Source organism: Rhinolophus ferrumequinum, chromosome 16, assembly GCF_004115265.2.
Source record: "Rhinolophus ferrumequinum isolate MPI-CBG mRhiFer1 chromosome 16, mRhiFer1_v1.p, whole genome shotgun sequence".
In the NCBI taxonomy this organism is placed as follows: Eukaryota; Metazoa; Chordata; class Mammalia; order Chiroptera; family Rhinolophidae; genus Rhinolophus; species Rhinolophus ferrumequinum.
In genome coordinates, this window is record NC_046299.1 from 61,768,267 (window position 1) to 61,789,219 (window position 20,953).

Sequence of the window (20,953 nt, forward strand, 5' to 3'; positions counted from 1 at the left end):
GAATTTAATCATTATTGCCAAGACTACTAAACCTCAGTGTGACACACATGATACTTCTAAATGCACTTGAAGACAAAGGCACTTTGACCTTGCAGCAGGACATTGGTAATGTTCATACAGCTTAAACTTTTTCCTTTTTAAATATGAAACAGAATACTCTGCCATTTGAAGTTTCAGTTAAAATACACAGTTGAAGAAATTATTTTTAAGTTCTCTAAGTAAACAGCATACTGATCTTTAAGTAAACTAACATTGTTAATGGTTTCCAACCTTTAGATTTATAAACATTGCCTCTTAATGCAGGAGGGTACTAATGACCATAGTATTGTAGTTGAAACCTATCCCGTGAACTTAGACCAAGCAATGCAATTCATTCTTGACCCTCGCAATTCCTAACATTCTAGGTAGAAGTTTGACTGACATTAAATCTGCTTATCGAAACTTTGTGATAAAAAGTGAAAATAGGGATACTAGCTGGGTGTTCAATATATTTTTGCCTGAGTAGGAATCTGAATGTTGTAGAATTGTATACTTTAGTGCTGCTTCTAGCTGTTCCTGTTTTTCAAATTTGAGATGTGATTTTGTGTTTTTTTTCAAAAGCTTGAGCTAATACAGAAATTTTATATGTGAGTAATTTGTTCCACAGAGCTACTATTACCTTTGTAAAGTTGAAAATACTCAAAATGGGAAACTTGTTTGGGCACAGGTTGGGAAAATGGTAAACTGATAGGTTTCTAATATACTGTACTACTTTTGATTGACTTTATGTTGAAAATGCATAGTTTTTACATATGATAAATTTTTAGTATTACTTCTTTCTGCATGTGTTATTCTGCCAAATAAATGTTCTTTCAGTCTAAAATAAGTTGTTTTTTCCCTTAAACAGATTTATGAAAATATGCATCAGTTTAATACTGTCTTGGAATTCATGAGATGGAAGCATAGGTCAAAGCTGTGTGGAGAAAATTGGAAGTCCAGTTTTTATCTAGCCACATCTCTGAGGTAAGGGAAAGACATTTAAGAAAATAATTAGAATAATATGGAAATCCTTACTTCTTAACAATTGAAAATAGTTCTAAATCACTGTTACAACTTTATTTCACTTTGGTTTCTTTAATCACATTCCTTATGAATCATAAGTAATTCTAATATATTCATCTTTCCTAATAATGTTGAGCCCCTTCAGGAGTAACAAGTATTCATTTATTACTTTCTGTACTCTAATTATAGAAAATGAGCATTAAATGATGTATATATTTAGTTCTTTCTAAAGGTGACTAAGCAGAGTTCAGAATGGAAGATTATATTAGAATGAATGTTTACATTATTCTGAAACATTCCCAATTTTTAGAATTTAGAATAAAATGATCTTAGAATAATAGATCTTTGGAGACAGAATTTATTTAAAGAAGTAGGAAGTGCAGTAAGGTGAGGGATGGGGAGAAAAATCCATTCTAAGACAATATGAGTATAGGAATCACGTTAATTATTTTCAAACCCATTTAGAGACTAAAATTATGAGGTAAAAGGTTTGAATTCTTCAGGGATCTACAGTTTAAAAAAGTAGATAGGACTTACACTTTTATGAAGTGGTCTGTACCTTTTTCTCTCAAAATCGTAGGCTTTGCTCACTGCTCCTGCTTCCTCATAGCATCTTCCTTCTCGCCCTGCCACACTGCTGTGTTTTCTCTTTTGAAAAATACTCAGGACTTTCTAATTGTCTTTTATTAGGTTTCATACTCTTTGATCACTGTAGTAGTTCCCATTTTTTCCTTTCTTGATATTCTCTTGGTTTCTGTAACCCTGTGCTCTTCTAATTCTACTTCTTTAATTAGTCTTCCATGATTTCTTGTTTCTCCTTCTCTCTTTTCCTTTGGCTTTTCTAATCTCATGATTTCAACAGTTACTTCTAAAATGATCTTTCTCAACCTTATATCTCATTTGTGACACTTTCTCTAAGCTTCAGACCCATACTTTCAACTGCTTGCTTCATACCCAATATTCCCACTTCTGTTACTGGACCTCTTTGTCACTCACGCTTAAAGTCTCAGTGTTGAATCTGATTTCTCGTGTTTCCCTTCCTACCTTTAGTCAGAGATCAGGTCCTATCAGTTTTACCTCTATAATGTGTCATGAATGTTTTCATCATCTCTTTTCTAATCCCCCTATCACCATCCAAGTTCAGGTCCTTTATATTACATTTCACCTGAAATATATTGCAAGACATTCCTATCTTTGTTCCTGTCCTCACTCTATTTCCCTCTACATGTTGCTGCCAGCTTAAATTTTCTAAAAGATAATTCTGCAGGTGTTGTCAGTGCCTCTTTGTCAGCCTGCCAAAGTAAGAACAAACTCCTCTAATATGAAAGCCTCTCAACAGTACAGTGTTAAGTGAGTGACACTTTTGCCTGCATCCATCCTTTTCTTTCTCCCTTTACACACTTACTAAACACCTCTGTGCCAGGTACCATGTTAGGCACTGCGAATACAAAATGTTTCTTGCATTGCTTCCAAAGAATATGTTTAGAGATGATTATACACAGTTAACTCAAGTGCAATTTGGAAAGTGCTATATGAAGTTGAAAAAATGTATTGGCATCATCTAGAATAGTTCCACCAACATTGTTCAAGGAGAGAATTATCGGGGAAGCTTCACATAGGAAAGGACATTTGAGTAGAGTCTTAAAAGACGAGTAGAAGGTCGCTGAGGGGAATTTGGGAGGCAAGAGAATTTCGTGCGCAGAGCCCAGCATAAGCATGAGAAGCTTGAAATGTATAGAATGTACAAAAACCAGAAGAAATCATTTTGTATGATTTGGATTCATGATATAAGAGAGAGTTTGAGGAACAAGGCTTGAAGAGATCTTGATTGTGAAGGATGTTGAATGTCATGGTTAGGTGTTTAGATTTTATTTTGTGAGTAGTTAGCTGTCTTCGAAAAATTTTAACACAGCTATTTTGGATTACAATTCTATTTTGTTAAAATTAATCTGGCAGTGATATAATAATAGTTGGGAAAGGAGAGATATCAAAGGCAGAGAGACAATTAGGATATTCTTAATTGTTTCAAGCAAAAAATAATGAGGATCTGGAATAAGATAGCGATCAAAGTACCTAAAATTATAAAAACCTTTAAACATTGGTTATTTTCTTATATTTATTTATTTGACATTCAATATTATATTAATTTCAGGTATACAGCATAGTGGTTAGGCATTTATATAATTTAATAAGTGATCCTCCTGACTAATCTAGTACCCAGCTGACACTATGCCATAGTTATTACCATATTATTGACTACATTCTCTATGCTTTACATCCCATGACCATTTTGTAACTACCAATTTGTACTTCTTAATCCCTTCACTGTTTTCTCTCTACCATCTATCCCCTCCCATCTGTCACCCTGATAAATCAAGTACTCATCTGACACCATGCATAGTTATTATAACATTATTGACTATATTCCTTATGCAATTCCCTACGTTCCCTTTCAATTTGTACTTCTTAATCCCTTCCCCATTTTCACCCACCCACTGAACTCTCCGCCCATCTGGCAACCATCAAAATGTTCTATCTGTGAGTTTATTTCTGTTTTATTTGTTTATTTTGTTCATTAGATTCCACATATAAGTGAAATCACATTGCATCTGCCTTTCTCCATGTGACATAGTCCATTTATCACAACACCCTCCAGATCCATCCATGTCACAGCAGATGGCAAGAACCCATTCCTTTCCATGGCTGAGCAATATTCCATTGTATATATGTATCACCTCCTCTTTATCCATTCTTCCATCGATGGACACCCAGGCTGCCTCCACATCTTGGCCACTGTAAACATTTCTGCAATGAACATATGGATGCACACCCCCTTGAAGTAGTATTTTGGGTTTCCTTGGGTAAATCCCACAGAGGTGGGATTACTGGGTTCTTTTTTGTCTCTTGTTATAGCCTTTGTTTTAAAGTCTATTTTGTCTGCTGTAAGTATTGCTACCTCAGCTTTTGGTTTTTTTTTCCATTTTCATGATAGATCTTTTTCCCATCCCTTTACTTTCAGTTTGTGTGCCTTTCGATCTGAAATGAGTCTCTTGCAGGCAGCATATGTAAGGGTCTTGTTTCCTTATCCATTCAGCCTCCCTATCTTTTGATTGGAGCATTTAATCCATTTACATCTAAAGTAATTGTGGATACATAGTTATTGCCATTTTATTTTTATATTTTTTATCTTTTTTGTTTTCCTTCTTCTAACATTTTTTGTAATACTGGTTTGGTGGTGATGAACTCCTTTAGTTTTTTCTTGTCTGACAAGCTCTTTATCTGTCCTTCGATTCTAAATGCTAGCCTTGCTCGGTAAAGTAATCTTGGTTGTACATCCTTACTTTTCATCACCTTGGATATTTCATGCCAGTCCCTTCTGGCCTGCAAAGTTTCTGTTGAGAAATCAGCTGACATTCTTATGGGTGCTCCCTTGTAGGTAACTAACTGCTTTTCTCTTTGTGCTTTTAAGAGTCTCTGTTTGTCTTTAACCTTAGGCATTTTAATTATGATGTGTCTTGATGTGGGCCTCTTGGTGTGAACTCTTTGAGTTCATCTTGTTTGGGACTCTCTGCACTTCCTGGTCTTGTATATCTATATCTGTTTCCTTCATGAAGTTAGGGAAGTTTTCCGTCATTATTTCTCCAAATAGGTTTTTTAATTCCTTGCTCCTTCTCTTCGTCTTCTGGTGTCCCTTTGATGCTAATGTTGGTAAGCTTGATGTTGTCCCAAAGGCCCCTGAAACTCTCCTTTTTTGGATTCCTTTTTCTTTTTGCTGTTCTGATTGACTGTTTTCCTGCTACCTTCTAAATCACTGATTCGATCATCAGCTTCATCTAATCTACTGTTGATTGTCTCTGATGTATTCTTCATTTTAGTTATTGCATTCTTTATTTCTGATTGGTTCTTTTTTGTTTTCTCTCTTCATTTTTATGTTTCTTATCTCTCTTTTGAAATTCTCCCTGAGATCACTGATCATCCTTACAACCAGTTTTTTGAACTCTGCATCTGGTAGACTGCTTGTCTCCATTTTGTTTAGTTCTTTTTCTGGAGCTTTGTTCTGTTCTTTTATTTGGCACATATTTCTTTGTCTCCCCATTTTGGCTGCCTCCTTGTGTTTGCTTCTATATATTAGGTAGGGCTGCTATGCCTCCTGGTCTTAGTAAAGTGGCCTGTGGGATGCAATGGTACATTCTCCCTGGTCACCAGAGCTGGGTGCTCCAGGTGTGTCCCATGTGTAGGTTGTGTGTGCCCTTCTGTTGTAGTTGAGTCTTAGTTGCTGTTTGCAGGTCAATGGGAGGGATTGACCCTCAGGCTGATTGTGAGGACTGGCTATGACTACAGTGGAGGAGCTGTGGTGCAGGGTCTGACCCTACAGAGTAGAATTTGCTTTAATGGGGCCCTGGTGTCTGCCCCCTATGCCCTTTGGGTGTGTCATCCCCAGAGGCAGCTGGGTCATGCTCCAGCTGGGACTGAAGCTGGCAACAGGTCATGAAATCCTTAGGGCCTCCTGGGAGGGGCCCCACCGCAGGCTAAGTTTAGCCGCTCTCTGTGCCCTGTGTGGGGCCACCTGGCATGAGCCGCAAAGCAGTCCACAGATGGCCGCCATCCATGCTGGGCTTAGAGGTGCCTCGTGAGGCCAAAGCATGAACTGAGACCAGCTGTTGCTAGTGCTGGGCTTAGGGCAGCTCAGCCAGAGGTATGGGAGTTGCTGAAGCCAGATGCTGCTTGTTTAGGTATTGTGAACTTTTGGGAAGTTTCAGGAAAGTCAGCAGCATGTGCCAGGGTATGTTTATACAGAAAAGCCACTGGAAACGGCTTTGGTGTGCTTGAAAGTTGGTGGTAGGGTCTCTGGGAGTCATCAGGGTGGGACAGACTAAAGGTGACAGCCAGTGTGATGGAGACGGGGATGTTGTGTCTCCTGTGTCTGCTTGCAAGGGGGCGGGGGGAGGCGCAACAGAAAGCAATGGCTTCTGCCAGTTCCTCTGTCAGGGAGAAAGCGGCCCCTCCAGCCTCACCCTGAAGCTGGACAACTCATATGCCCCTGGCACCTTTAGAGCTGCTGCCCCAGTGCTGGCGCTCAGAGTGAATGAGGCCGTCAGTGAGCAAGTTCATTCACAGGCCCTTCAAGAGGAATTCCTGGGAACTGCATGTGCCCAGTAGCTCACTCAGCCACAATCGCCTCTGGTTTTCACAGCTAGAAGTTACAGAGACTTCTATCCCAGGCTCTGGAACCCTGGGCTGGGGAACCTGGTGTGGGGCTGGGATCCCTCAGTCCTCTGGTGGGGGAGGGACCTCCACAGCTTTGATATCCCTCCTGATTTTTAATTGTCCCATGCTGGTGTGCGATCAGTCCATTCTGTGTCTCTACTCCTCCTACTAGTCTCGAGGTGGCTTCTTTTGTATGTCTGTAGTTGTAGGGCTTCAGTTCAGCTATACTTCAGGCGATTCTCAGTGATGGTTGTTCTGTAATTTAGTTGTAATTGATGCAGTCCTGAGAGGAGGTGAGCTCAGAATTTACGTCTTCTGCCATCTTGACCAAAAATCTAAGCTTTGGTTATTTAACAAATGTTTAATTTTCTTCTTTTATGCCCCATATGCATGGTACCCTTCAGCCAATGATTTGAAATTGTCCTGTATTTTCTCTTCTCTCTATTTATGTTATTGTTTCCTCCTGGCATGCTTTATCCTCTTTTTTTTCCCTCTTATGGAAGGACTATAAACTTTTAAAACTCCATTTCAAGTGCCAGTTCATTCCTAAGGTTCCTTCTGATCTCTGTTCCTTTGATTCTAAGAATATGTTGCTTCCTAGTTTAAGAGCTCAGAGCACTTATTTTTGTTCTACAGGATATTACTTGTTTTGGTCCCTGTTAGACTATGTAATAGCAAGTTACAGGGTAGGAATCGGGAAATAGAACACGGTCCCCATTCTCTGTTTATAGTCACGTTAGATGTGTGTGTGTGTGTGTGTGTGTGTGTGTGTGTGTGTGTAATGATAACCAACATTGCTAAGTAAAAGTGATAAATCCCAAAGGAATAAAATATTACTTCTAGTCAGTGTTCCATAGCTCTGAGAAGTACAAATAGAACATAGGAGGGGTTATTTGAGCTGGGCTTTCAAAGATGAGTAAAATTTGCATAGGTAAAGAAAGAACTAAAAGATATTTCCAGAAAAACTGATTAATAGAAAATGAATGTTTTCGTAGGAGTGTGGTAGAGGTCTTGGTGAGTCTAGGAAGTGTGACATAAAGAAATTATATTTTAGGGAAATTACTCTTAGCAGTGATGTATGAACATACATCATTAGAGAAATGGAGTGAGGAGTCAGGGAGTTTAGACAATTGTAGCAGTGGTTAAGCATGAGGTAATCAGAGTTTAATCAGAGGGGTAAGAGTGGAAATAGAAAAGGAAGACTGAATAGAATAGGTATTGTGAAGGAAAAGAAACACTGATTTGTGACTAGATGTTGGAAAGAGATGATTATGCCCACGTTTTTTATCTGGGTAGTAGGGATAATGTTGGCAGCATTAAGAGCAAACGTAAGTAATTCTTCAAATCCAGTTGGATCCGAGTTTTCTACATTTAAAGAAACATTAAAATTGATGTTCTACTGTATTGTTGGTCTCTTCATTTGTTTACATACAACAGATATTTTTGTACATTATTTTTCAAGCCTTAGCGTATTGAAATAGAGACTATGACAAAAGCAAAGGATTGCCTCTTCTAGAAGAGCACTTTTTAAAGAAGTAAATACTGTTCTGTTCATGTTTAGCTCTTAAATAGTGTGTTTGTGTGTCTGTATGTATATATATATATATTCACATATGTGTGTACATGTGTGTTTAACATCCCTGCTATCATTCTTATCTCAGAATAGTCACTACGTTTCCCAAAGGGTGGAGTGTGTACTACTGTTAGTATTCAGAGTGACTTTAGGTGGTACACTGATGAATTTTTTAAAAATTGCATAGTTATGTATTTATTTTTATAACCGCTATGACAAGTTATATGGACTCTTCCATTTAAGGTGTGACAATATCTTCCCTTTGTTTTCTGTTTTGAACTATGATTCAGAAACTTGAGTTAAGCCGATGTTCAGTTTATAGCAGTAAAATTACTTTCTTTGTTCTTTATGAGGCCTCTCTTTGATTTATTTTGTCTCCGTTATTTATTTTTTTTAGAAAGTAAACTTGCTCTTTAGTGGGGGATGGAAGGGAGGGCTGTCACAGCGCGAATGGGGTTAGGGTGTCAGAAGCACATCCCCCTGCCAGCTAAGTCGTTCGGGCCTCCTGTATGTGGCTCTACAAGTCGCGGGCTGCATCCACGCAGCCATGAAAAGTGGCCATGCGAGAGCCCGCAGTGCCCCAGGGCATAGCAGCCAGCGGACACTAGCAAGTAGGCGGGCAGTGGCCACAGGACCTCCCGACATGACAGCTGCAGGCCCAGGGCTCCCATGATCAGGACCGCCCAGGAGGAACTCAGGAGCGCCAGTGCCCAAAGCCACTGTGCTAATTTCGTCATTGTCCCTTCAAGGTCCCTCCATCATTGCTCTCGCCCACCTCATCTGTCTCCATTATTTTTTATCTCCACTCTCATTTTCCTCTCCTGCTGCCATAGGAAACCATTCTAATTTGTTTGCTATATATTTTTTAGTGAATGTATCCTTATGGAACATACAGTGTTATTGGTGTATGTGTATGTGTTCCATTGATTTAATTAGGTTTTAGCAAAAACCTAATTAGGTTAATTAGGTTGTAGCAACAAATATTCTTCTCCCTTTTTTTCATTGTTTTCTTTCACACTGGAAAGTTAAGATCTCTCCATGTTGTTGTGTGTACACTTGTTCATTGCTTCTGACTTATGTTTAATATCCCACACACTACTACTTTAAAAGGCAATGACATACTCTTGTTAAAAGCACAGACAGCAGAGCCAAGTTGCTTCCGTTTGAGTCTTGACTGCACTCCTTTTTAGTTTGGGTTCCTTTGAAAGCAGAGCTTCAGAGGATTTATAGCTGAGTAGTTTATTTGGGAGGTGACCCAAAGAAGCAGAAATGAGAAAATGGGGAAAATATGACAGAGAAGAGTAAATTGACGTAAAATCCGTTAATGAGCTAGTTATCCTATGGATAACTCGGGTTCAATCACCCTGGGGACCTCCTGAATGGACCTCAGTATTGTCCCACCAGAGGACATTTGGGACATTTATCCACTGACTTTCACCTTTTGTTAATTGAGGGTCTAGCCTTTGTGTGGTAGTACCTACATACCGCTGAGCAGGCTTTAGCTTTAGAGAAAACCCTGAGGAGCAAAGCAGAGCAGTCCTTTGGCTCACAGTGGATGGCACATGCTGTTGGACAGTGCATGGAACTGTCCACTGTGGCTGCAATGAGAAAAGGTAGCCGTAATGAGGGGATGTGTGGCAGGGTACCACGAGTGTCTGTGCTAGTAGTCCACACATTTTATTACTTAGATGACCTCGTATCATTAAGCCTGTTGTCACTGATCCTTCAAAGTGGTAGCTGGTATAATTGCTAAAAGAAATCTCTAATACAGGAGGGTTAGTGGAACAAGCTGTAGTCTCCTGAGACCATCCTTGATGTTCCCCTTGAGATACTCTGTAAACCTTGGGTTGGTGGTGCTGGCGGTGCTGTGTACTGTAGTGGGAAGGCAGACCCACATTTGGAGTGTTGGTTCTACACCCACACATGTCCGTTGGCATTCTACAGTAGCAGTAATTAGGTCACCTTCACAGAAGGAGCCCCTGCTGTTGGCCCGTGTACAGCCTTCCTCTGTCACTGGCTTCTCCATTCACGGCCCTGTTGGTCACGCATTGAGAGCAGAAGCCGGCTGACACGCACTAACTCATTCCATCTGGAGTTGGGATGTAATTAAATGCCTCCTCTGTTGGTGCTTTGTAATGGACACGAACATAAGACCTAAAGTTTGGCCCTTTGTGCCATCGCCATGGCTGTTCTCCAGAGTCCTTGTCCCTTATTTTCTAATTTTGCTCCTTCACCCCTCCAACCAATCAGCCACACCATTTGCCACTCCCAAGCAGTCCATGTTTTGCCTTCTCTGGTCTCTTCTCCCCTCACCATACCCACTGAGAGAATTTCCCCCTCCTCATTGTCTTTCAGAGCCATCCACGTAGGGCTGCAGGGCAGTACCAGTCCATTTTTTACTTGGATCTGTTAACCAGGCCCAAGTTTTTCTTTTTCTGTCATTGATCACCAGAAACCTACCATAAAGTCATTGTGTGAGGAGAAGTAAAGACATCAGTGTGATAGGGGTAGGTGACATGAGGTTCTGGGCCACCTCTGTAGTTTATTAGTGTTCTCTGGACCTGCGTAGGTCCTATCGCAAACACACCATTTCCGTCATTTAATGGATTGCTGCCCCGCCTGACCTTGTGACTCGGACCGTGACGGGTAGCTCTGGTCACAAAACCCTTGATGTTCCATGGTTGGGTTCTGTGCTAGGGCCCAGTGTCACGCTGGGAGCTACGCTTTCATACAGTGTGACAGAAGGCATGCCCTCGCTTCAGACACTGTGGAGGTCTGTGCGGCAGTTCTCCTACTGGGATTTGCCAGAGAATCGACACAGCATCTCTGTCCATCACAGATGTCTCTAGTGCCTTTGAGTCTATTGAGTCTGAGCATCAGGGCAGCTGCATTGGTACTTGGTCTGCTGAAGACCTCTTCTCTCCTGGGCCCTAATCTAAAACTGGCAGCCTTCTGAATCACTCAGTCTCATCTTTTTAAAAAACATTTAATTTTCTCAATGTACCAGCCATCTTTCATTAGGTGTTAATTCCCAATTAGTGTATAAAAGGATTCAGCAAAGCTTTGAGTTCTTTGAGGAAAGGTGCCGGGCACGGGAGTTTCTAGTGAGAAATCAGAGTGCGTCCTTCACGCAGGGCCCTGGGCAGTTGCTCTGGTGTAGCCTTCATGTTTGCATTCCTTGTAAGAAAAGCAGTAGTTGAAAAGCATGTCAGTTGCCAGCACCATGGAAACCCCAGGAATGCTTCGTGTCTTCACAGTGACGCACTTGTTGTCATACTGGTAGTAATCTTTTGAAACCTTCCAGCAGTGCCTTTGGGGGTGAGATTCACATCACTGTCCGGTTTGGCAGCTCCTTTGTTTTGACATCCATGAGTTTCTTCTCCTTCACTGGTATGACTGATGTCATCTGGGAGTCCTGGGTATCCACTGTCACCCAAACTTGTTTGTTAGTTCTGCTTAAATAGAAGTCACCTGTTCTGATTTTAACCTTAGCCTTCACTCCAGTTGCTGAGTTCCCTTTAAATGAATTGTGTATTTTCACACCCATTCCTGGGAGTTTTGGGTTCCCTAAGCACTCGCTTAGTTCTGGCTGTAGGCATTTGTTGTTCAGTGGCAAACCAGCAGGCATGGAAGGCAGAATGTTTTCTATCCTGTGGACTGATAACAAAGGAGCCAACAGATTGTGGCCTGTCCCTTAAAGCCCTGGGAAGAGTCCTCAGTGCTTCCAGGCACTCCCAAGATCCTTTAGCATTGTGGGTTGTCGCCAGGTCTGCTGAAATCTGTTAGATCTAGCAGCCTCTTGAGGCCCTGCGTTGCAGCAAAGCAGTATAGCTCCAGGCTTGAGGAAATGCTGAGCTGTGTCTTTGCTATTGGTCTCTCCTTGGACCCCATTGAAAATTTAGTCCCATACCTCCTCTATTCTGTAGGGAAACCTAGAACTCATGCTCTCAGAAACATCCTACAGGCTTTGTCCTCAGCTCTTTGGTTATTATGCTCCTCCCCAAAGGGCGACAGAGAAAGTTTATTCCATTCTCTTCAATCCAGACTGCCTCCTTATAACTAAGATAATGTGACTCTTTTCTTAATTAAAGTTTGGTAGATAAGCTCCTGGCTTACTTACTTGATCATTCTCCAGTTTGGATAATTTTAGATTCAGGTTGTTTTTCTGTGTTATTGCAACTGTATATGATACTGTGGGGAGAGCATGCCGCAAGATTTATGGTAGCATCTTTTCATATTCCATGGCATTTCAATTCATATCTTTATCCTCCATCCTGATACTTCTCTCCTGCTCTACCATCTTATATTTTCAGCTGTTTGTAAGGTAATTTCCAATCTATGTCTCCCAGATAGAAATTCCAGTTCCTCTGAACTCCCTCTGCTTCCTAGCTTTTCTTCCTTTCTTTCTTTCCTCCCTTTCCCTTCGTCCATCCTTTGTGGGCTAGGGGTTAGCCTCTTTCTAGAACAACTTTTTAATTTTTAAAAGATGACATAAGTAAAACATGAATAAGTTCCTATATAAAATTTTGAACAGTATACACCAAAGTCTGATTCCTCCTTCAGTGCCCTTCTGCCCACTGCTTTCCCACCCCCTTCCCCTTCAGCCCATTTCCTTCTCATTGACCTGTGCTTCATAGTCAGGTTATTGCTCTGTTTATGTCTTATACTCCCTCTTGAATTAATTTTGTTTTTTTAATATCTTTCTAAAAAGTCACGTAATACTTCTTGATTTTCAGATTTATTATAAAATTGTACATAATGAGAATACTTGCCTCATAAAGTTAGGGTGAAGATTAAATGAGTTAATATATGTAAAGTATGTAGAACATACTAGATTTCTTATTTCATAAAAAAGCAACAGTATTTTAAGAAAAAGCTAATAAACTTAGAACTAAAGTCGTTCAAAATACGGAATAAGCCAGATGTGTTTTGGGAAGAGGGCTTTTGAGTATACTAAGGTTCCTCATTTTATGACTCACGTCTAAATTTCTTTCCTCTGGCTTCTAGAAACCACTAGAGGGGTTGTCACGGGCAAATGAGATAGACATTGAGCTGGGACTGAGATAGGCATTGTGGGGTCAGGAGTGACTGGCCGTGACGGTAATGTTTGGGAGATGCCTTTTTCCGCGTCAGTGTGCTGAAAAGAACTGTTAAGTGTATATACTGTGTGGTTTTACAGTTGCTTTAACTCCCCAGTTGTTTCCTTTAACAAGATATTAATATTATTTTTTATTCCTTTCATTCATTTAGTAAACATTTATTGCGTTGCTTAGTAATGTGCTAGAAAATGGAGTGCAGTGCTACAAGATAAGTGAAAAAAATCGCCTGACTAAATAAGCCTTGTAAGCGGAAGAATCATGCCTGTCATATTTACTGTTGTATAATCAGTTTGCGGCATACACCAAAGAATTAATAAATAGTTTTTGAATGATATTAGTGAAGAACTGTGAAGCAGTTATGGTGCACGTTCTGGGGACATTGGAAGTACAGAGATGGGACACCCCACTTGGCCTGATCAGTGGCGGTCAGGGATTGATTGCTTACAAAGACTCCTCCCAGATCAGGTCTGGAAGAATGAATTATAGTTAACCTGGTGAAAAACAGAGGGCAGAACACGAGGGATGTGCACAGGAATGGAAGTCTAAAAGGGAATGCCTGTGAAGACAGACAGGCTCCCGTGATTTCTGTATAGTTGGATCACTGTGGAGGTGTGGGAGGATGGTATTAGCCCAGCAGCGGCCAGATCGTAACACTGCTTCTTACGTCTCGCTGATTCCATCCTACAAAATGATACTATTTGTAGGTTTTTCTAAGCAGAGAGCATGAATAGGTCATTTGGTTTTAGAAGTTAGGTTTGGCTTTAGAAATTAGCATTTTTAATTTTTTTTTTTGGTTTGTAAGATTATGTATTTTATTATTAATTATTATTATTTTTTTAATTTATTGGGGTGACAATTGTTAGTAAAATTACATAGATTTCAGGTGTACAATTCTGTATCACATCATCTATAAATTACATTGTGTGTTCACCACCCAGAGTCAGTTCTCCTTCCATCACCATATATTTGATCCCCCTTACCCTCATCTCCCACCCCCGCAACCCCCTTACCTTCTGGTAACCACTAAATTACGTTCCCCAGATTAATTTTCAAAGCCCCGTGGCCATCTTGTGTTTACTGATTGTTTTCTAATCCCCTCACCTTCCCCCTTACCCCCACCCCCCCACCCATCTAGCAACCCTCAGTTTTGCGTCTTTGTCTCCAAAACTGTTTCTGATTAGTTCATTCACTTATTCTTTTCTTTAGATTCCACATATAAATGAGATCATATGATACTTATCTTTCTCTGTCTGACTTATTTCACCTAACATAATGTTCTCTAGGTCCATCCATGTTGTTGCAAATGGTAAGATTTCTTTCTTCTTTATGGCTGCGTAATACTCCATTGTATTAATGTACCACAGTTTCTTAATCCAGTCATCTACTGATGGGCATTTCGGTTGTTTCCATGTCTTAGCTATTGTGTATAGTGCTGCAATAAACATAGGAGTGCATAAAGATTTTTGAATTGGAGTTTTGGATTTCTCCGGATAGATACCTAGGAGTGGAATTACTGGATCATAGGGTAGTTCCATTTTCAGATTTTTGAGATACCTGCATACTGTTTTCCATAGTGGCTGCACCAGTCTGCAATCCTACCAACAGTGCACAAGCGTTCCCTTTTCTCCACATCCACGCCAGCACTTGTTGAGAAATTAGCATTTTATTAAAAGTGACCATTTATTAAAAGTGACCAGTCTGTACAGCAAGTTCTAATACATTTCAAATAATTATATCAACCATATTTTCTGTCAACAACTACGCATAAGTTAAAAATGAATAGCAAACAGTATACACAAACCCACATTTGGAAATTTAAAAGCATAACTTCTATAATTCCCACTGGTCAAAAATAAAATGATAATACAAATCAGAAACCACCTAGAACTAAGTAGTAAAGAAAATTAGGATATATTGAAACTTGTGTGACACAATGAAGGCTTATGTACTCATATTTAAAAATAAAAGTTAAATATCAATAAGTTAAGAATATAATTTAAATTAGGAAAAAACAGATAAATTCAAGTGAAGTAGATGATAAAGCTAAAGCTAACACTTGTAGAGCACTTGTTCTGTACCAAGCACTGTTCCATGTACTTTACAAGGTTTTTCTCATTTAGCCTTAACACCAACCCTGTAAGATAGGTGCTGTTGTTTTTCCTACTTTACAGATAAGAAAATTAAGGCACAGAGAGAAACTTACCCAAGCTTCTAGATAATAAGAGATAGAATTGGCGTTTGAAATTAATGGGAAAAAAATTGATTAAAGATTCAACAGGAAAGATTAATACAGCCAAAACTTGGTTTCTTGAAAAGGCTGAGATAAAATAAAGAAAAACCATTTGAATGATTGATCAAGAAACACCCAGAAAGCACAAATAGTATTAGAAATTTAAAGGGGGACATAACCTCAGATATAGGTGAGATTTTCTTTTTTAATAGGAGAATATCTTGAATAATTTCATGTCAATAAATTTTACAACTCAAATAAAATCACTTTTCTTAAAAAATAACTTAATAAAATTAATTTTGAATAAATAGACAACTATTACAGAAATTTACTTTGTAGTGTAAGATCTGCCCCCTCCCATATACTCATAGATAAGCCCTTGACCCATATGATTTTGAAGGTGAGTTCTGTCAAACTATTCAGGTGGTAGATATGTCCACATTTCACCCGCTGATCCAGAGAATAGCAAAATAAGGAAAGTCCCTTAGCTTATTATATGTGGCTAGGTAACCTTGATACGAAAACAGACATGGGTAATATGACAAAAAATTACAGGCCAGTCTTACTTAGGAATATCCAAAACATTAGCAAAACAAATCCAGTAGTATATTTAAACATTATCATGCCTACAATACTGCAATACAGATTCTGACATTACCTACCCAGAGTTAGCTCAGCTTCCACAGGTATAAGGGCACAGTCCCCAACAAAACTGCCCTCATTTGAGATGCACATCACAAGTTTGGGGGTCTCCAGGCCATTCACACTTCTAACAGGCTGCGAATCTAAAAGGATTCCTACAATGCCATTTAGCTTTGACAATTCACTAAAATGACTCATAAAACTCAAGAAAGAGGTATACTTATGATGATATTTTTATTAGAGAGGATACAGATTGGGACCAGCCAAATGAAAGAGATACGTTGAGTGAAGTCTGGGAGGGTTTCAAAGGTGGAGCTTCCATGCCCTCTCCCCTGGAATCGGGATGTGTCATTTTGCCAGCACATCGATATGTTCACCAACAAGGGAGCTTATCCAAGCCGTGGTAAACAGAATTTTTATTGGAGTTTCATTGTGTAGGCATGATTGAATAGTTGGCCATGTGAATGAACTTAGTCTTCAGCCCTATCCCCTCCGTGGAACTGGGCTGGCTTAAAGCCCCAGCCCTCTACTCACCTGGTCTTTCTGGTTACTAGCTCCCATCTTGAGTCATCCATTAGCATAAACTCAGATATGATGCTTGTCTAAAATAAAATTATTCCTGTTACCAAGAAATTCCAAGGATTTAGAGTTTCCCTCCCAGGAGCCAGGGATAGAGATCAGACAAACAATTTATTATTTAATAATGACAAATTTGTATTTATCCCAGGAATTCAAGGATAGTGTGTTAGTTATCATTGCTACATAACAGTTTATTCCCAAACTCAGTGACTTGAAACAACAAAACTTTAATTTAATGTACAGGAATTCAGGCACAGTGATTTTGCCTCAGGGTATCTTGGGAGACTATAGTTAAGATGTCAGCAGGGCCTGTAGCCGTCTGAAAGCTTGATGGGGTGGGATCCGCTTCCAAGACGACACACTTGTGTGTCTGTTGGCAAGAGGCTTCGGTTCCTCATCTGTGGCCCTCTCCACAAACTCTTTGAATGTCTTACACCGTGACAACTGGCTTTCCCCAGAGTGGTTCATCCAAGAATGAGAGGAGGGAACAAAGCTGCATTGCCTTTTAAGACTTAGTCTCAGAAGTCATACTTTGTCACTTCCACTTTATTCTGTAGGTTAGAAGGAAGTCAGTCTAGCCCACACTCAGTAATCAGGTTCCACCTCTCTTGAGGGGAATATGAAAGTATTTGTGGACGTATTTAAAAACCACCACAAATGGTTTTCCCTTTAAGAAAGCTCTTGGGCTGGTCTAGTGGCTCAGGCGGTTGGAGCTCCATGCTCCTAACTCCGAAGGCTGCCGGTTTGATTCCCACATGGGCCAGTGGGCTCTCAACTACAAGGTTGCCTGTTCAACTTCTCAAGTCCTGCAAGGGATGGTGGGCAGCGCCCCCTGCAACTAAGATTGAACACGGCACCTTGAGCTGAGCTGCCGCTGAGTTCCCGGATAGCTCGGTTGGTTGGAGCGCATCCTCTCAACCACAAGGTTGCCGGTTCGACTCCCATAAGGATGGTGCGCTGTGCCCCCTGCAACTAGCAATGGCAACTGGACCTGGAGTTGCGCCCTCCACATCTAAGACTGAAAGGACAACAACTTGAAGCTGAACGGCACTCTCCACAACTAAGATTGAAAGGACAACAACTTGACTTGGAAAAACGTCCTGGAAGTACACACTGTTCCCCAATAAAGTCCTGTTCCCCCTACCCCAATAAAATCTTAAAAAAAAAAAAAAGAAAGAAAGCTCTTAATATGGATTATTATTAATTAATTTATCCATTAACACGTTGAAGGAGGATCACAGCTGTGATCATATCAATAGATGAAGAAAAAGCACTTGATGAAATTCAACCCCATTTGTGATGAAAACTTAGCAAACTAAAAATAGAAGGAAACATTAATGTGATAGAGAGTATCATTAAATTTGTAATTATTTTAGGAAGAATTGACATGCATGATAATGAGGCTTTCTATTTATAATGCAGTATATCTTTACATATGTTAAGGTTTATTCTTGTGTCCTTCAGGAACATTTAAAAATTGTTCTTACATCAGTGTTGTGCATTTGAAAGTGCAAAATGGTATAATCTCAATGGGAATTACCAAAATATCTACGAAAATTACTATTAGACCCCAAATCCCATTTTTGGGAATCTATCCTACAGATTTATTTGCCCAAATAGCAACAACAACAAAAGCATCTATTCAAGTTTATTTATTGTAGCATTGCTTATAATACCAAAATATGAAAAAAAAACTAAAACGTCCATCAACAGGAGAATGAATAAATACAGCTTAAGATATTGTTAGGATGGAACACTATATACAATGAAATTGAATTATGAGAACTATATGTATCCATCATGGAAATCACTCACAATGTTGAGTGAAAAATAAGTATATAGAATAAATATATACATGTAGAAATATACATATAGAATGATACAATTTGTATACATCTGTAGAAAATTTAACAATATGCAAAGCAATGCTGCATATTGTAAACAAGTGAATATCAAGTCCATCTCATGGCCCAGAACTTCTTCATGAACACACTCTAAACTAGCACATTTTACCTAAAGATATGTTCTGACACAGAGTAAAGAAAATAGCATCTAGATGTTTCATCCACAAGGGGGAAAACTCTTCCTGGATTTCCAAGTGCTTCACATTAATAAGCAGGAATTTGTAACCTTGAGGATGTTCTTTTCCTAGGCCTATAGGTTTGCAAGGTTTAGTTTCCTGTAGTCTGTGATTTATGCTTGGCAGGGAAGAATTTTTAACATCTGATTTTAACACCCTCTGGCCTTATTCAGGCCTTTGGTAAGTTACAGTTTACATATAAATGGTAACCTTTGAACCTTGTGTCTACTTCCTGAAAGATTGCAGTTGAGTTTAGATAGTACTTTGAAGGTCCCTTTGCCAGACAACATTGTACCAAAGAAAGGACTGTTATTTTCTTCTTGTCTGTGATTATTTCCACAATTATTTAACTTGCTATAACTGTGTGGTACTAGGAGAATATAAGCCACTGTTTGCCTTAAGCATCACTTGGGAAGTGATGTTTACTTATACAAGCCTTTTGAATTTATGTCTCATACTTGAGTATATGCAGTGAAAACAGTGGAAAATTTTTCTCACTGGATCTTGACACAAGTCAGGGCTCTAAGGGAGCAAAAGGAAGTGGTGTGGTTTTTGTATCGTTTCAGTTGTGTTGAGATAAGGAAATGGAATAGTTTATCCATAGCACTGCCCTTTGGGGAAAGACTCGTGTGTATATGAAAGCAAAAGGAATTGGTATAACATTTTAATTCCTTCTGCTATATTCAGTCATTCCCTTGGCAAATATTGATTTAGTACCAATTATACGCCGAGCACCATTCTAGGTGCTAGAAGTACAGAGCGAAAAAGATACACTAACGTCTCTGCCCTTTATGGAGCAGACATAGTGGAGTAGGTGGCAGGCAATAAACAAAATAAATAGTAAATTATATATCAAATTACAGGATGATCAGTGCTAAAGAGGGGAAAAAAATGAGAGAAGGAGGATAGGGGTTGGTGTTACAATATTTAAGTAGGGCAATGGGAACACTGGAAATAAGAAAGGGATGTTTGAGTAAGCACTTGGAAGAAGTATGGTATCAAGACATGAAGCTGTCTGTCTTGGGGAGGAACGTTACAGGCAGAGAGTCTACCTGCAAATGCAAAGGTCCTGGCATGTCTAATAAGCAGGGAGGCTCATGTGGCTGGAGTTGGGGAGCCATTGGAGGGTTTTGAACAGAGGAGTGATGTGATCTAACACTTTTTGTTATCACTTAGGCTGCTGTGTTGAAAATATATTGTAGGTGAACAAGGATAGGCAAAGAGACCAGTTAGGATGTTATTTCAGTAATCCAGGCAAAAGTCATTAGTGGCTTGGACCAGAGAGCTAGCAGCTGGAGACAGTAAGTGCATAGGTTCTGCATCTGTTTTGAAGGTAGAACCAACAGCATTTGCTGACAGAAAGTATATGGAATATGAAAAGGAAGGAGGGAGTAGTCAAGAATGACTCCAAGATTTTAGGAATGGGAAACTAAAGAGTAGAGAGGCTAAGTGAGTTGGGAAAGACTGAGGGCCTAGCAGGTTTGGGAGTCGAGAGGAGAAAGATCGCAAGTAATAAATTTTATAGCTGCTATCACATGAAGTCAATTTTTATATTATTTGAGCTATCCTAAAAGTAAATCTTTCTTATACCCGTCTGTGGTTTTTTTGCATATGTGTTATCAAGTATCTTTTGTAAGATATTCAACTTTATTCAGAATTACTAATTCTAAGTTTTGATACTCTGTCAAGCATTTTGACTTGGGCCCCATAGGTTAGAATAGAAAGTCCAACCAATCTTGAATAAATTTCTAATCTTGACAGGGTACAATTATTTGTGCTGAGGAAAAGTAAAATGTACTGAGTCTAGAATTAATTCTTAAATTCAGAATATGTTGGCGTACTCTAAGAGCTCCGAGCTGGGCCTTAAGGAGCTGTCACTCAGACCCTAAGGTGTAGGCCTCCTGGGTCTGAATGGGGGCCAGGAGGCTGGTTCCGGGAGTGTGGAAGGAAGCTGGAAACTGGAACCTTCTGCTGCCGCCAGGGCAAAGGATGTTGTTCAGGTGACTCTGACAGGAACAGCGAACAAAATTAGAAAGAAGGAAGTCTCTTCCCTCCTCCAGCTTTCTGTAGTTTCCTGGTAGGCAGAACCTATCAGGGAGCCAGCTAGTGAAAGACGGATTAGCAGTATCCCAGGTTAGCATCACAAAGCAGAGTATTTAGATAGAAGTATGAGTTTTCTGTTTTTGTTTTGTGTTGGTTTTTTGTTAAAAAGCAGTAGTAATAATATTAAGCGGCACTGTACTTTGTTTTTCTCGTCACCTACCAGCTCCTCACTATGCAGTCATGGGTGGGACTGTGGCCTTGTCCGTGGCAGGCTTGCTGCTGTTGGTTGTGTGAACTTGGACAAGTTTCCTAAACTTGCTGAGCTTCACTTTTCCCTTTAGGGTTGTGAAAATGAAACGAAGTCTGACGGGGCTCGATGAAAACTAACTTCCTGTTTCCCTTTTGACGTATTTACTCATGTACTTACTGGACAAAGCTGCACTTGGGGACAGAAGGTC

At 39.8% G+C, this 20,953-nt stretch overlaps 1 protein-coding gene and 1 pseudogene across 1 annotated transcript in view; one reads left to right on the forward strand and one right to left on the reverse strand.

The window, feature by feature from the left end:
• BMPR1A (bone morphogenetic protein receptor type 1A) overlaps window positions 1–20,953 on the forward strand; it is a 138,916-nt gene that overhangs the window by 71,049 nt on the left and 46,914 nt on the right. Inside the window, exon 2 of the mRNA XM_033130700.1 lies at window positions 887–1,002. The gene's annotated coding sequence lies outside the window, so the exon portion shown is untranslated. The remainder of the gene's footprint in view (window positions 1–886; window positions 1,003–20,953) is intronic.
• LOC117036085 (dolichol-phosphate mannosyltransferase subunit 3-like) lies at window positions 8,287–8,559 on the reverse strand (annotated as a pseudogene).